Source organism: Euphorbia lathyris, chromosome 6 (genome assembly GCF_963576675.1).
Source record: "Euphorbia lathyris chromosome 6, ddEupLath1.1, whole genome shotgun sequence".
NCBI lineage: Eukaryota > Viridiplantae > Streptophyta > Magnoliopsida > Malpighiales > Euphorbiaceae > Euphorbia > Euphorbia lathyris.
Window position 1 is genome coordinate 28,500,690 of NC_088915.1, and position 14,485 is coordinate 28,515,174.

Sequence of the window (14,485 nt, forward strand, 5' to 3'; positions counted from 1 at the left end):
TGAATTTTGCCTTCAAGCGAATTCATATGGGTGGCCATTGTAGCACTAGTTTAGTCAGTTTTGCGATTTGCTCTTGATTAGGTTGCTGAGTTTGAACCGCAGTGATAACACTAACCAGATCCTTAAGCCCTCGAAGTTCATTTAGAAGCTGAGTAATACCAGACAGGTGAGAGGACTCAGCTTGAGTGGATTGGTGACCATCAGCTTGAGTAGTATTGAAGTCTTGAAGCAAGGACTGAGCTGAAGTAATGACACGTCGGCCAGACTCAGTAGCATTCAAGTATGCAAACTTAGCAGTATTGGACTCAGAGGCTGGTACAAAGTTTGATGGTGGTGGAGGAGTTGGTTCTCTGCCAGATTGAGTACCTTGATTGGTACCTGGACTTTGATGGGTTTCTTGAGCTGAATCATCAACATGTTGTGTTGGGGGTGGAACTTGATTAGATAAGTTAATCTGCTCAGCTTGAAGTGGGGAAGTGGAGACAGGAAGTGTGCTACCTTGAGCATCTTGGATTGGATCTGTAGGGTTTTTGGCTTGTTCCTCATCCTGAGTAACAGAGGCTTGTTTTTCCACTGGATCTTCTGGTGGTGACTCAGTTTCATTTAAGAAGTACTGGAACTGGATTGTAGAGAGGTCAGTTTCAGGCTCATCAATGGGAAAGTCGTCCATGAGATCAATTTGCTTTTGTGCTTTCTTTTTGAGTCTTCGCCGTGTCTCAGTTCTTGACGGTGAATGGTCAGTTCGAATACCTTCACCGGACTCAGTAGCAACTATCTCCTCTTCTACAGGTTGCTCAAAAGGACCCTCAACGGCATTACTTTCTTTCTCTGCTCAGTATCATCCTGAGGTTCTTCAACATTGGGACATTCTTCCTACTCAGTATTAACTTCTTGGTGTTCAACATGTTGCTCAATCTCTTCCACATCTTCCTTTTCTTGGTCAGTTCCATGACCTTCAGGTTGAGTAGAGGCTAGTGGGACAACTTCTACTATCTTTAAGGAGTTACCCTTTTTCTTCTTCTTTAAAGGGGTTTCTAGAGTTTCTTCGTTCTCATCCTCAGGCTCTTCTTGCCTCTTTCTTTTCTCAGCTTGCTCCTTAGCCTTGTCGGCTTTAGCTTTTTCTCTTGATGAAAGCCTTACTTTCTTTGGGACAGCATGAATGTCCTTGGAGCAGGTTTCTGCAGCCTTCCTCTTCTTCCTTCTCTCAGGCTGAGCTGTCTCAGGTGACTCAGCATGAGCCTCAACATCTTCTGCAGGCTCAGCTTCAGGCTCAATTTCTTGTTGCTCATCTTCTTCATCTTCCTCAGCATCTCCAGCTCCTTCATAACCCTTCAAGGGTTGATTATACAATAGTCCATCCAGCAGGACTGCAGTAATTTCACTTCCCAATGTGCTTGTCTCATTGTTAGACGAGGTGCCGCGGCCTAATCTCCCGGGCGGACCGGGGGGTGGACACCTCATGGCGACGTAAGCGGTGATTGGCGCCGAAAGCAACCAATCGTGGAATCAAGCTGCTCGGCAGGACCGGAGCTTGGAGATATGGAAGAGTCGCCACCCACGAATGGGAAAATGAACACCGATCCCTTGCGGGAGACCGGTGTGGGTTCGGGAAACTTAGGTACGAGCCGGGATGGCTAGCTCCTTTCCGGAGAAAGGCTACTAGGCACCCCGACATCGCCCGGTTATGAACCACCGGCCTCCTACTCAGCATGTTAGGCGATAACGGACTAATCGTATACTTCTTTAAGTTTAAAATTCATTTGAAACCTTTTCTTTCTCTTTTTGGAAACCGTTTTGAGCATATATTATTGAAAAGCCACATTAGTAAATAATCACCCATTTATATTACACATACACAGAGAAGGGGGAAGAAAGAAGTGATTTATTTACAACTTTATTTAAATGTCATGCTGTGTGTTTATTCTATGCTAACTTATTTCCCCCCAAAACGAGTTTATTTACGTGGTTCTCACCTTAATCGCCGTTGGAACGATTTAGGTGAGTTTTAAAACCCCGATTGGTGAAGTTTACTCGAATCGCCGTTGGAACGACTCAAGTGTTTGAAAACGTTTGAGATAAAAACCTTTAGTAAGAAAACGTGGTTAAACATACAAGTCCATTTTATTTTGTACAAATTCTTTTGAGAAAAATGGTTCAAAATATTCGATTATTCACAATGAAAATGATTTTAATTACAAGGTTCACTTAATCCGCCTTTGGAACGGATTAAGGTTTTAAAACGTGGTGTTTTGAAAACGATTTGAAATATTAACAAAACAACTATATTTATTTACATTAGGAACCTCTAAAAATTCATTAGTTTAAATAATTAAATTGAAAACTCTCTTTTTGTGATTTATTTCCTCCTTTTATTTAGTGGACTCTTTACCTATTATAATTACAATAATAAACCCATTTAAACCAAGATTCACTCCCAAATAAAGCCCATTTGAAACATGGATCCATAAATGGTCCAAAAGAATAAAGAAAATAATTTAAGCATATATATATACATTCAAATCAAAAAGAGAATATGAAAATAAAAGTTAATAAAAAGAAACTATATAATACATATATGAAAATACTAGATATAATACATTTATACTTCAAAGAGGTGGAAATAGTAAATAAATCTCATTAGATAAGAAAATAACATTTATCCAAAATAGTTTCATATAATAAACAATAACATAACCCAAATATCCCAAAACTATATATATACATAACTAATATAGTTTTAAATACCAAAAATAACATATATCCATATACTAATACTTACTAATTAGTTCCCAAAATGCCCAAATAAATAACCTTTTAAAATAGAATCTAATATAACTCAAATGAATAAAAAAGGAGAATATATATACATATACCTATGCTTAAAAAATTGAATAAAAAATGATATACAAACATCCTAAATAATTATATACACTAAATATCTAAAATGGTTTGAAAATATATATTACATAACTATACATATATATATTAAGGATTAAAAGCTTAAAAGTTAAGAAAAATGGACTGAAATGGCATTTTTTACGTTTTGGCAGATTTACCGATGAAAAATCCGTCGGTAAACAGCAATTAGTGACAGAAACGAAAAATTACAGCAGCACTCCAATTGTTTCCAGATTTATTCAAAAGCTTTAAATTAAGTCTAATTCAATCGTTTTGGATTTCCGAACTACCAAAAATGGATCATAGTCAATAACGGAAATTCCTAAAACAACGTTTTTATTTTAAAACATTATTCGGAAATTCTTTTAAATTAAAACTTATAATTACAACGTTTCTAACACCCGAACTACCTTTTTATCGGATCACGGTTCGTATTGGGATATCAAAACGAGGTTTTTTATTTTAAAGCAAAACCGAATTTTATTCAACACGAGACGGGAATTAAATAAATACGAAAAATTAAATAAAACGTGATAAATAAATAAATAAATGACAAAATAAATAAAATTATAACATAAGAATAAATAAATAAAGGAAAAGAAATAAATTAAATAAAATAAAACGAGTCTAGTCCTCGGATAATACCTCAAGTTCGGTATCTGACAGTCGAAGCCGATTGATTCCACGAGTCGTGATTTTCCGGTTTTTTTGTGTTTTTTAGTAAAAATTTAACTTTGAAAAATTCGGAATTTTTGAGAAAAAAAAATATTTTTCTCAAAAAAAATCACTTTCTCTCTCTAAAAATGTTTAGAGTGAGAAAGGCTCCAAAATTGTCCTCTTTGAAATGCATGGGGATCCGTGCCTTTTATAGGCAAACGGATCCCCGACGGAATGGGCGACGCCCGAAGAGAATTGGGCGTCGCCCAAGGGGGTTGGGCGGCCGCCCAAGGCATGTTGGGCGGCCGCCCAACCTTGCGTTGGGCTACCGCCCAACATTGTTGGGCGGCCGCCCAACCTTGCCTTGGGCTACCGCCCAACATTATTGGGCGATCGCCCAACGATTGTTGGGCGGTCGGCCAACATTATTGGGTGATCGCCCAACGATTGTTGGGCGGTCGCCCAACAGCGTTGGGCGAGCGCCCAACCGTCGTTGGGCGTCCGCCAGACGCGGTTGGGCGCCTGCCCAACGGCCGCCGGAGCGCGTCTCGCACCGTCGGGCGTGCACGTCCCGCGGCCGTCGAGCTTGCGTTCCGCGTCGTCGGGCGTCCACGCGTCGTGACCGCCGAACGTGTGTTCCGCACTGCCGGGCGCACACGTCCCGTGGCCGACGAGCACGCGGCTCGCGCCGCCAAGCTCGTGCATTGCGTGCTATCCGAGGTTGGATGCGCGCGTCCAACGGACATCGAGCGCGCTCTGCGTCGTCGAGCGGGCGTCCGACTGTCATTGAACACGCGCCGGCTGCCGCTAAGCACTCGCATCATGTCGTTAAGCATTCGCGAGCCATTCGATCAACAGCAGTGACCCACCGTAACTTATTTATTTTTTTTTCGAAACTTTCGGAATCAATCGCTTCAACCGTCTTGTTTTCAGGTTTTCGTCACAGGTCCTCCGACTCGGTGTCTACAGTTGCCCCTACTTTTCTATTTTGACAGTGATGTGTGTGTTTTGAAAACGTTTTTTGCTAACGTAACACATGCAATGTAAAACATATAAAAGTAAAAGACACGTAAAGAGTAGGAGGGAGCATACCTGACCCTCACGCTGCGCGTTCCGGTGTTGTTAGTCGATTCTTTCCCGCCTCGCCTCTGAATCGGCCGTCGGTGGATGTTTTTCTCTCGGAATCTAGCGTACGTTGACTATGGGTAAGAATGGCTAACAAGCTACCTCGGTCGTGAACCGTAGGTAAGATGGCTAAAAAGCTACCTCGGTCGTGAACCGTAGGTAAGATGGCTAAAAAGCTACCTCGGTCGTGAACCGTAGGTAAGATGGCTAAGAAGCTACCTCGGTCGTGAACCGTAGGTAAGATGGCTAAGAAGCTACCTCGGTCGTGAACCGTAGGTAAGATGGCTAAAAAGCTACCTCGGTCGTGAACCGTAGGTAAGATGGCTAAAAAGCTACCTCGGTCGTGAACCGTAGGTAAGATGGCTAAAGAGCTACCTCGGTCGCGAACCGTAGGTAAAATGGCTAAAGGGCAGAAAAGTTCTTTCTAATGATTCTGAATTCTTTTAAAACACCATTGTCTGGAGCTAGTGTCTCGGAGGTTTAATGGGAACGTGTTTGGGTCTGGAATGATATAGACAAACGATTATTTTTCTGTTGACTGTCGTCTGTATTTTGACTGGTGTCACTGTTCTGTAAAAATTGGTTGTTGCCTGGAGTTCATATCTTGACAATATTGGCTGCTGTCTGGGAGAAATGCGGGCTGAAACGGACTGTAAATCAGAGGTCTGTGCACCTGGTAATTAATTATTTACTTTTTACCTTTATGTCACATCGTACTTTTTTCACTATTTACGGGAATGCCATTCCCTCTTCCTATATAAGGTGGTGGGGTTTCATTTCAACCCCACACCTTCTCTCTCTTCTTTCTCTCTCTAGACTTTGATTTGGATTATCCTCGGGATGGATTTGGATGAATGGGATGGCACGAGAGGCATGGACGAGGTTTACGTAAACCTAGATAGAGTGGATCCCTTCCACGACCCTACAACGCATCTGAGCCGGACACGCTGCAACGAGGTAAGTAATTTCTCACTTTTATTTGATTCAAACTCTAGGCTTTAGTATTCTTATCCGAACATGATTTGCATGCTAACCTTTAGATTGCCTTAGAGGACTTTAGCTAGAAAACATGAATTTCTTCACTTATAAGTAACACTTGTTTATTTCTGTGTGAGAATGCGCGCTATATGCATGTGAATAGTGACACTACGAATTTATGCATGCTAATAGTAAAAACAACGTGAATAGTAAAAACGTGAATAGTGCACGTGAATAGTAAAAACGTGAATATTGTACGTGAATAGTAAAAACTTAACTAATGCACGTGAATAGTGAAAACTTAACTAATGCATGTGAATAGTAAAACTTAACTAATGCACGTGAATAGTGCATGTGAATAGTAAAACGTGAATAGTGAAAACTTAACTGATGCACGTGAATAGTGCACGTGAATAGTGAAAACGTGAATAGTGCACGTGAATAGTAAAAACTTAACTAATGCACGTGGATAGTAAAAATGTGAATAGTAAAAACTTAACTAATGCACGTGAATAGTAAAAAAACGTGAATAGTGCAAACTTAACTAATGCATGTGAGTGTAAACCTAATCTATGCCCCTCGTCTATGCAGACGAGAGTGGGTTAAAGAATTGACTAAACCTTACATGGACGACCCTAAAGGAGAGATTTTTACAGAAAGTTGGTCCTAGCTGACCGGATGTCTCTAGGTTAGATAATGAAAGAATACCTAGTCTTAACGCGTCCTCATTAATTGCATGCTTTAGGAACTGTATTCAAATTTTCTCGTCTTGTTCTTTCTAGTTTATTGAGATTTCTGGGACCACCGCCGAGATTCACTCATGGTATGCTAGGCTGGGTGCCGCGGTGAGAGCCCGCGTGCGCGAGTTGGGCTTTGAGCCTTTCATTGCAGCGTTGCCCCGCACCAACGGGGTATGTGATCATTTTGGCTTACGCACCTTATATGAGCGGTGGGTTGACTCGACCCACACCTTCCACATTTCTTTTGGGGAGATGACCATCTCGCCCAGAGATTTTTCACTGCTGACAGGGTTACGAGGGAGCAGCACTCCCGTTCCCTTTCATTTTGATATGATGCGACCACGGGTCGACCTTGCTAGGCTCGCTGCTTTGATTGGACCGGGAGTTCGCCCATGCGCCAAATCTACTCCGGCGAAGTTTATTTCCACCGCGAGCCTTTTGAGTCGGCGAGATTTTTGCGAGACTGACGATACCGACTTGGCGGTTCGTAGTTTCTTGGTATATACTCTGAGTGAGACGATTTTCCGCACGAAGGGCGGGAAGGTACACGCGGGTTTCATTTAGGCACTCAGCGATCTGGATGCGGCGGCTTCCTATGATTGGGCGGGGGAAGGCTTAGCCTTTCTTTACAAGTTTTTGGATCTGACTTGCTGGAAGCGCAAGGATTTCAGTGGTTACACCTTCGCTTTGCTGGTACGCGATGCCTTTTTGACTTGCCCGTCTTATCTTCTTTGCGTGTTTCACACTCCTAATCCTTGTTTTTACCGCAGGTGTGGGCGTATGAGAGGCATATTCTTCCCAGCCGGTCTCGACCTCGACCGAGAGTATCGAGGCCGCCTCTCATGACCCGATGGAGAGATTTTGACTTGAGCGCCGAGAGGAGTCGGGTGGTACCGCGGCTCCTAGATTGGATCGACTCGCTGACCCTCAGACAGGTAGATTTTGCCTAGTCATGCGAGATTTTTGTTTGAGTCTTTCTGACTTTCTCTTTGTACATTTTTAGATTAAGTTCAGGTGGGACGACCTCGACTTCGGTCCCGATTATACGTATGTATCTATGATCCAGGAGCAGCAGTGTGTGCTCACCGGCCCCTGCGTGCGGGCGTGGTATTTGGGGGACCGAGGCATCACCGGAGTTAGTGACGCACATTGGACACCGGGTGAGATCCCCGTCTCTATGTTTGCGGTGCGGACCATGCCCCTATCGGTCGTTCGTCGGGACTTGTCTCGTCGGTTCGTTGGTAGAGCGGTGTGGGTTCACTCCGGGGGTCACGAGCTTTACTTATCTACTCTGCTGAGCGCGAGGGATGCCCCGGCGGCAGCGATGGAGGTGGATCCGGTGGCAGATGTATTTTCGAGGGAGGCTGTTACGGCAGTCTTTGGTCAGGAGGAGGTCCCTGTAAGTGGTTCCGCCCCCTTCTCATTTTACCATTTCATTCATGAGACGTTTAGAGGTTTTTATTGTGTGTTTTTTTTGCAGGAGGCATCCTGGAGGAGTGCCCATTTATCCGATTTCTTTGACGGCACTCGAGCTCAGACGCCTGTGTGCGAGCAGCCCTACTATGTCGGCGAGTCCTCCAGCGCTGCCCGACCGGAGAGGTCTTCCCTAGGCGTGCCCCTACCAGACTACGGGAGAAACTTTGCCACGATTTTGTTATGACGAGTTCGGGGCCGCTTATGCGGGATTCGAGGCGGCTCCTCCCATCTTCTCCTCGAGGGTCCCATTTGATCCCTCAGACGCTTCGCTGACTACGAGGGAGACTTGTACGGATTATGTGGGGCTGTCTGGTTATCTCCGAGACCGCCTCAGCTTGCGCTGCACCGATCACCTGGTATGTATCATTATTTTACTTTAGTGTAGTGGAATGTATGCATGTATGTATGATTTATGTTCGTGCCTACGCTGCTTCTTATTTTTATCTGTTTTTCCTTTCTTTTGCTTTAGAGCGATCTGCATGCCCACGAGCGGAGGCAGAGCGAGTTGGTGTGGGAGGCCGACGCCCGGGTCGGTCAGGTGTATCAGGAGAGAAATGACCACTGGTCAGGGATGATGCGACGGGAGACTGAGGGTCGCCTTGCCGTCGAGGAAAGGGCGCGCGATGAGTCGATCGGACGCCTCACTGCCGAGGAGAGAGCACGGGTCGCCGATGAGAGAGCACGAGTTGCTGATGAGCGAGCACGAGCTGCCGAGGAGGCACTATCTGCGGAGCGGGCATCACACTTGAGAGATTTTGAGGACTATTGGGATTTCCCTCCGTATTAGGCTCGTTATGTATTGCTTTGTAGCTTTCATTATTGCTTTGTAGCTTTTATTGGAGTTTCCCCGCTGTATAGCTGATGTATAGGGAGTGGGGTGGATAGTAGGTAGGCTTTTTGTGAAAAGTAGGATAGGAAATGTATAACTCGTGATTCATATTACCATGCATTCAGTAGATTATGATGATTCCAATCATTCTCGTCAAATATATTCATGCCTTTATTTATTTACAAACAACAGAAATACTTAGTCTCTTATACATTGTTTTTGTAATTGCTCAAGTCATAACTATTGTTACCAGGACCCGCCTTTCGGTTTTCGGATCCCGGCGATTTTTCTCTTCTCCTTTTACTATCCCGGAATTTTTAAATGAGTGCCCTTTCGGGTTTTCACCCATTGGGATTTCCCTCATTGTTGCATAGGTCGCCCTTTGCGGGTTTTCAACCTATCCGAAATTTTTCTTTCTTTTTTTTTTTTTTTTTTACGAAAAGTATTTCTTAAGCCTATCCAGGTTGGTAGGTTCGGAGAATTCCATGCCGTCCATCGTAGTTAACTTCACCGCTCCTTTGCTTAGTATCTTCTTCACGACGAATGGCCCTTCCCAGTTAGGCCTAAACTTCCCCCTTGGGTCGGTGTGCGTCACACGGATCTGTTTCAGCACTAAATCTCCTTCTTTGATAGGGCTGGTCTTGACCTTTTTATTGAAAGCTCGAGCCATCCTTCTTTGATATAACTGTACATGGTAAAGGGCTTCCATCCTTTTCTCGTCAACCAAAGCCAACTGCTCATATCGCTTCTTCACCCATTCCGTCTCGGGGATTTCTGCTTCCACTGCGATTCTCAACGATCGCTTTTCGATCTCAATCGGCAAGACTGCTTCTGTTCCATACACCAAAGAGAATGGTGTTGCCCCAGTTGGGGTTCTAATTGTCGTGCGATAAGCCCACAACACGAGTGGGAGGTGCTCATGCCAATTCCGATGCGATTCCACCGTTTTTACGAGAATCCTCTTAAGGTTCTTATTAGCTGCTTCTACTGCCCCATTAGCTTGTGGACGGTACGGAGAAGATCTGTGATGTTCAATGCCATATTCTCGGAAGAGACTTCTTACTTCCCCCTGAAACTGGACCCCATTATCCGTGATCATGTGATGAGGCACTCCGAACCTGGTGACCAAGTGTTTCTCAATGAACTTTCTCATCTGCTTCGATCCCAATTTGCTAAACGACTCTGCCTCTACCCACTTGGTGAAATAATCGATGGCGACTGCAATAAACTTGTGCCCGTTCGAAGCATTAGGCCTTACCTCACCAATGATGTCAATGCCCCAAGCCGCGAATGGCCAAATAGGTGCTAACACATGTAATTCCATGGCTGGAAGATGACTACAATCGCCGTGGATTTGACAATCGTGGCATTTCTTCGCATACTCACTACAATCTCTTTCCATGGTGAGCCAATAGAAGCCTTGTCTGATGATTTTCTTGGCTAACACTGCTCCTCCCATATGGGCCCCGCAAATTCCCGAGTGTACTGATTCCATTGCTTCGCGGGCTTCTTCCGCATCCAAGCACCTCAGTTGTAACCCATCGATGTGCCTTTTATAAAGCAAATCATTGTGGATGACGAACTGCCGGGCTAACCTTCTAATCACAGCTTGATCCATAGGTTCTGATTCTGCCGGATATGTTCCACACTTCATGAAGTTCATGATGTCAAAATACCACGGTTTTTCATCTGCCCCTAACAGCATTACGTCTTCGTAGCATGGTTTGTAAGATCTCCTCAATACCAACGGTTTCGAGACAAGGTTCCGGGGGTTGTCCCAAACTGACACCAAAGTGGCCAAAGCATCCGCTGCCTGGTTCTGTACTCGAGGAATATGATAGAAACGACATTCCTTGAATCTTTGTGACAACCCTTCTAGCTGATCTAGATATAGACGTAGCCTTTCTTCCCTTACTTCCCAGTTTCCTTGTGCCTGTTCGATGATCAACTTTGAGTCACCCCAAATTTCGACATATGATGCTCCCAGTGCTGCTAAAGACTCTAAACCATAAATGCACGCTTCATATTCGGCCATATTACTGGTAAGAGGGAACGACAACTTCTTGGCCATCGGGATCCTTTCTCCCTCTGGTGAGATAAGTAGTACTCCAACTCCGGCTCCATTCGAATTAACTGCTCCATCAAAGAACATTTTCCACAGTATAACTTCTATTGCGTTCAAGTGTTCATCGGGGAAATCATAGCTTATCTCTTCCTCTTCTATATTCAGAGGTTGGTTGGCCAGAAACTCTGCCACGGCCCTCCCTTTAATAACCTTCTTCGTTACATATTCAATGTCAAACTCGGATAAAAGTAGTAACCATCGGGCTAGTTTCCCTGTCAAAGACGGAGTTCGGTACAGATACTTTACGGGGTCCATCCGAGAAATAATGATCACTTTATATGATTGAAAATAGTGCCGTAGTTTCTTTGTTAGCCATACTACTGCCACACACGTCTTTTCGATCATGTTGTACTTGAGCTCGTACTCCAGGAACTTCTTACTCAGATAATACACCGCGTGCTCCACACCTGTGTCTCCCTCTTGAGCCAACATTGCCCCAATAGATCGCTCCTCAATTGCTACATAGAGGAGAAGCGGCTTTCCCAGTTTAGGCGGTCTCAGCACTGGCGGATTAGACAAATAGTTCCGGACGCTCTCCAGAGCTTGCTGACACTTATCATTCCAAGTAGCGGGTTGGTCTTTCCTTAGCAACTTAAAGATTGGCTCGCAGATTGCGGTGAGTCTCGCTATGAACCGACTGATATACTGAACCTGCCCCAGAAACCCTCTCACTTCCTTCTCATTTCTCGGCGCCGGCATCTCCTGTATAGCCTTCACTTTATCAGGATCCACCTCGATTCCCTTATTTCCGATTATATAGCCTAAGATATTCCCCGACGAAACGCCGAAAAAGCACTTCCTCGGGTTTAACCTTAGCTTAAATTCTGCAATTCGGGCCAAAAACTTCTCGAGTGCAGCAAAGTGCCCCTCTCTCGTCTCTGATTTGACCATCATGTCATCCACATAAACTTCCACCTCCTTGTGTATCATATCATGGAACAGTGCCGTAGCCATTCGCTGGTAAGTTGCCCCGGCATTCTTCAAACCAAACGGCATTACCCTGTAGCAGTATGTTCCCCACTCAGTTGTGAACGAGGTTTTTGCTTTGTGTTTTTCGGCCATCTGAACTTGCATGTAGCCCATGAAACCATCCACATTCGTGTGTAAGACGCTTGACGCTGCACTGTCGATCAATACGTCGATATGAGGCAATGCGAACTCATCCTTGGGGCATGCCTTGTTAAGATCTCTGTAATCAACGCACATCCTTACTTTGCCATCCTTTTTTGCGATTGGCACCACATTTGCGACCCAAGGGGGTTAGTCGATCACTTCGATGAATTCTGCTTCTAACTGCTTCTTCACCTCCTCTCTGATCTTATTTGCCCATTCTGGTCTCATACGTCGGGGCTTCTGCTTTACGGGCTTTGCTTCGGGGTAAGTTGGAATGCGGTGAGTTACGATAGATTGATCAATTCCAGGCATGTCTTCGTATGTCCATGCGAATACAATTTCGTATTTTTTAATTATTCTCTCGAATTCTTTTCTCTCTTCAATAGTTAATTCTTGAGCAATTTGTATAAGTTTAGGATTTTCATCCGTACCAAGATTGAAAGTTGACATTTCTATTGCATTGATTTCAAATGTAGGCATGTTATATGAATGAGAATGCATGGAATGATCATGATCGACATCAAGCAAGTAAGCAAAATCGGAATTCATTTCATTGATAGCATGGGTGATTACATCATCTGATTCAAACAAAGCAGTAATACAATTTTCATCATCAGGGTCTTCAGATTTCTCATGAATTTTGGAGGTACTAGGCTCATCTCCCGCTCCTGCAGTTGCTTCAATGGTGATGACTTGCTCCTCGGCATTCAAATCCAGCATCATAATCTCCTCGACAAAGCAGCTCGCTTTTCCTTTGCCCCAGTCGGCAACATCATTGAACATTTCGAATCCCGATAGAATCTTTCCTTCTGTGCTAGTCCATGATTCGGGGGTCCCTGAATACGCCTTTCCATGCCCCTCGTTCACGAAGTACTTCCTTAAGCCCACTTTTCCTTCACCACTCACATTGGACGGACCTCCCTGCTCATATCACAAACCCCTCCGGGTTTTCTGACTCTTAAAGTCTGGAAATTCTGGCAACCCCTGATGGTGTGCTCCTAAGCCCATTCCTGGGATGAAACCTCCCTTCATCATCTTCACCACATCGGTGGTCATGCTTGACTCGTAAATCCCGAAAACTTGGAACCCGGAGAAAAGTTGAGGCTCAATCCCCAATGCTGCCATCGAGCTCAATTTCTCAGCTCTGATTGTCACTATCTCCTCCCCGAAGGGGAATTTAATCATTTGGTGGAGCGTGGAGGGCACACCTCCCAACTTATGGAACCAAGGGCGTCCCAACAGTACAACAAAGGTTACCGGGATATCCAGCACCGTGAACTCAGTTTCTTCTTCATGCGGCCCCACTTTCAACTTGGCCTTGAAGACTCCTTTAATGTGCCTACGGCTATCATCATAAGCCCTTATCACAGTTTCTGAGGCCGTTAGGTCCCCTCTTTCTACTCCCAACTTCGATAAGAGTTTCAAAGGACAAACATTAATGACCGATCCATCATCGACCATCACGCAACTAGTCTTCTTTCCGCTAATTTCCGCTCGGATATACAAAGGCTTATTGTGAGCCTTCCCCTCTTCTGGGAGATCCTCATCAATAAATGTGATCTCAGTCTTCTTTCGGGCCATAATCGCCCCTACTAGCGCTGCCGGCTCAGTATCGGTGGAAATGACCAGATTCTGCAATTCTTTCATCAAGTTCTCATGATGGTACTTAGAATGGCATAGAACTTCCTAGACTGTAGACTTAGCTTGTGTCTTCTTCAACTGCTCCAGAACTTGGTCATCGGGCTTAGGAGCTAACCCTTCTCCAATCTCAGTTTTTATCATAGGTGCCTTTCCCTCGGCCACACGACCTGATCTCGTCATTATCGCGATTTCCGGCTCATCATCCGATTCGTCCCAAATGTTAATAGGAATCCTCTGATTGGCATCTTCCTCGTCCGAAGAACTCTCCCAAATGTCCACGACCATTAAATCCATGACGTGAGGAACATTCGGATTCAAGTAAAAGGGATCCGCCGATCCATACAAAGCCCAACCTATCAACTCATCATAGTCACGGAGGGACACTCTGCTCATCCTTCTTGCGGCCAACGGAATAGCACCTCGTTGTATGCACATAAGCTGCACCTTATTGCTCATTGTTTCATGACACTGCTCATAACGGTGCCTCCACCTTCTAGCATAATCCACAAACGGTTCCTCGGGGAATTGCCTAATCCTATCCAGATCGTCCAGGGATCCCGTCCAGGGAACATACATCTCATATCTCGCCACAAAAGCACTTCTAAGCGGTACCCAATGACCCATTTCTTCCTCTGATAGACCTTGATGCCATAATAAGGCTTCACCCATCAAGGTTTCCGGAAAATGTTCATGCAACTCACATTGCGGAAATCCGGCGTCATACATATGATTGCGGAATAACCTCGCGTTCTCAACAGGATCCTGGTATCCACCATACCTAGGCATCGCTAACACCGCATCAGGCGTTTGGTAAGATGGGGAATCAGGGGTTTGCTCCGTCAGCATCCATACTGTATACTCCTTGATAAATCTTTTCGTCATTGCCGCCCAATCGGTCTTAAC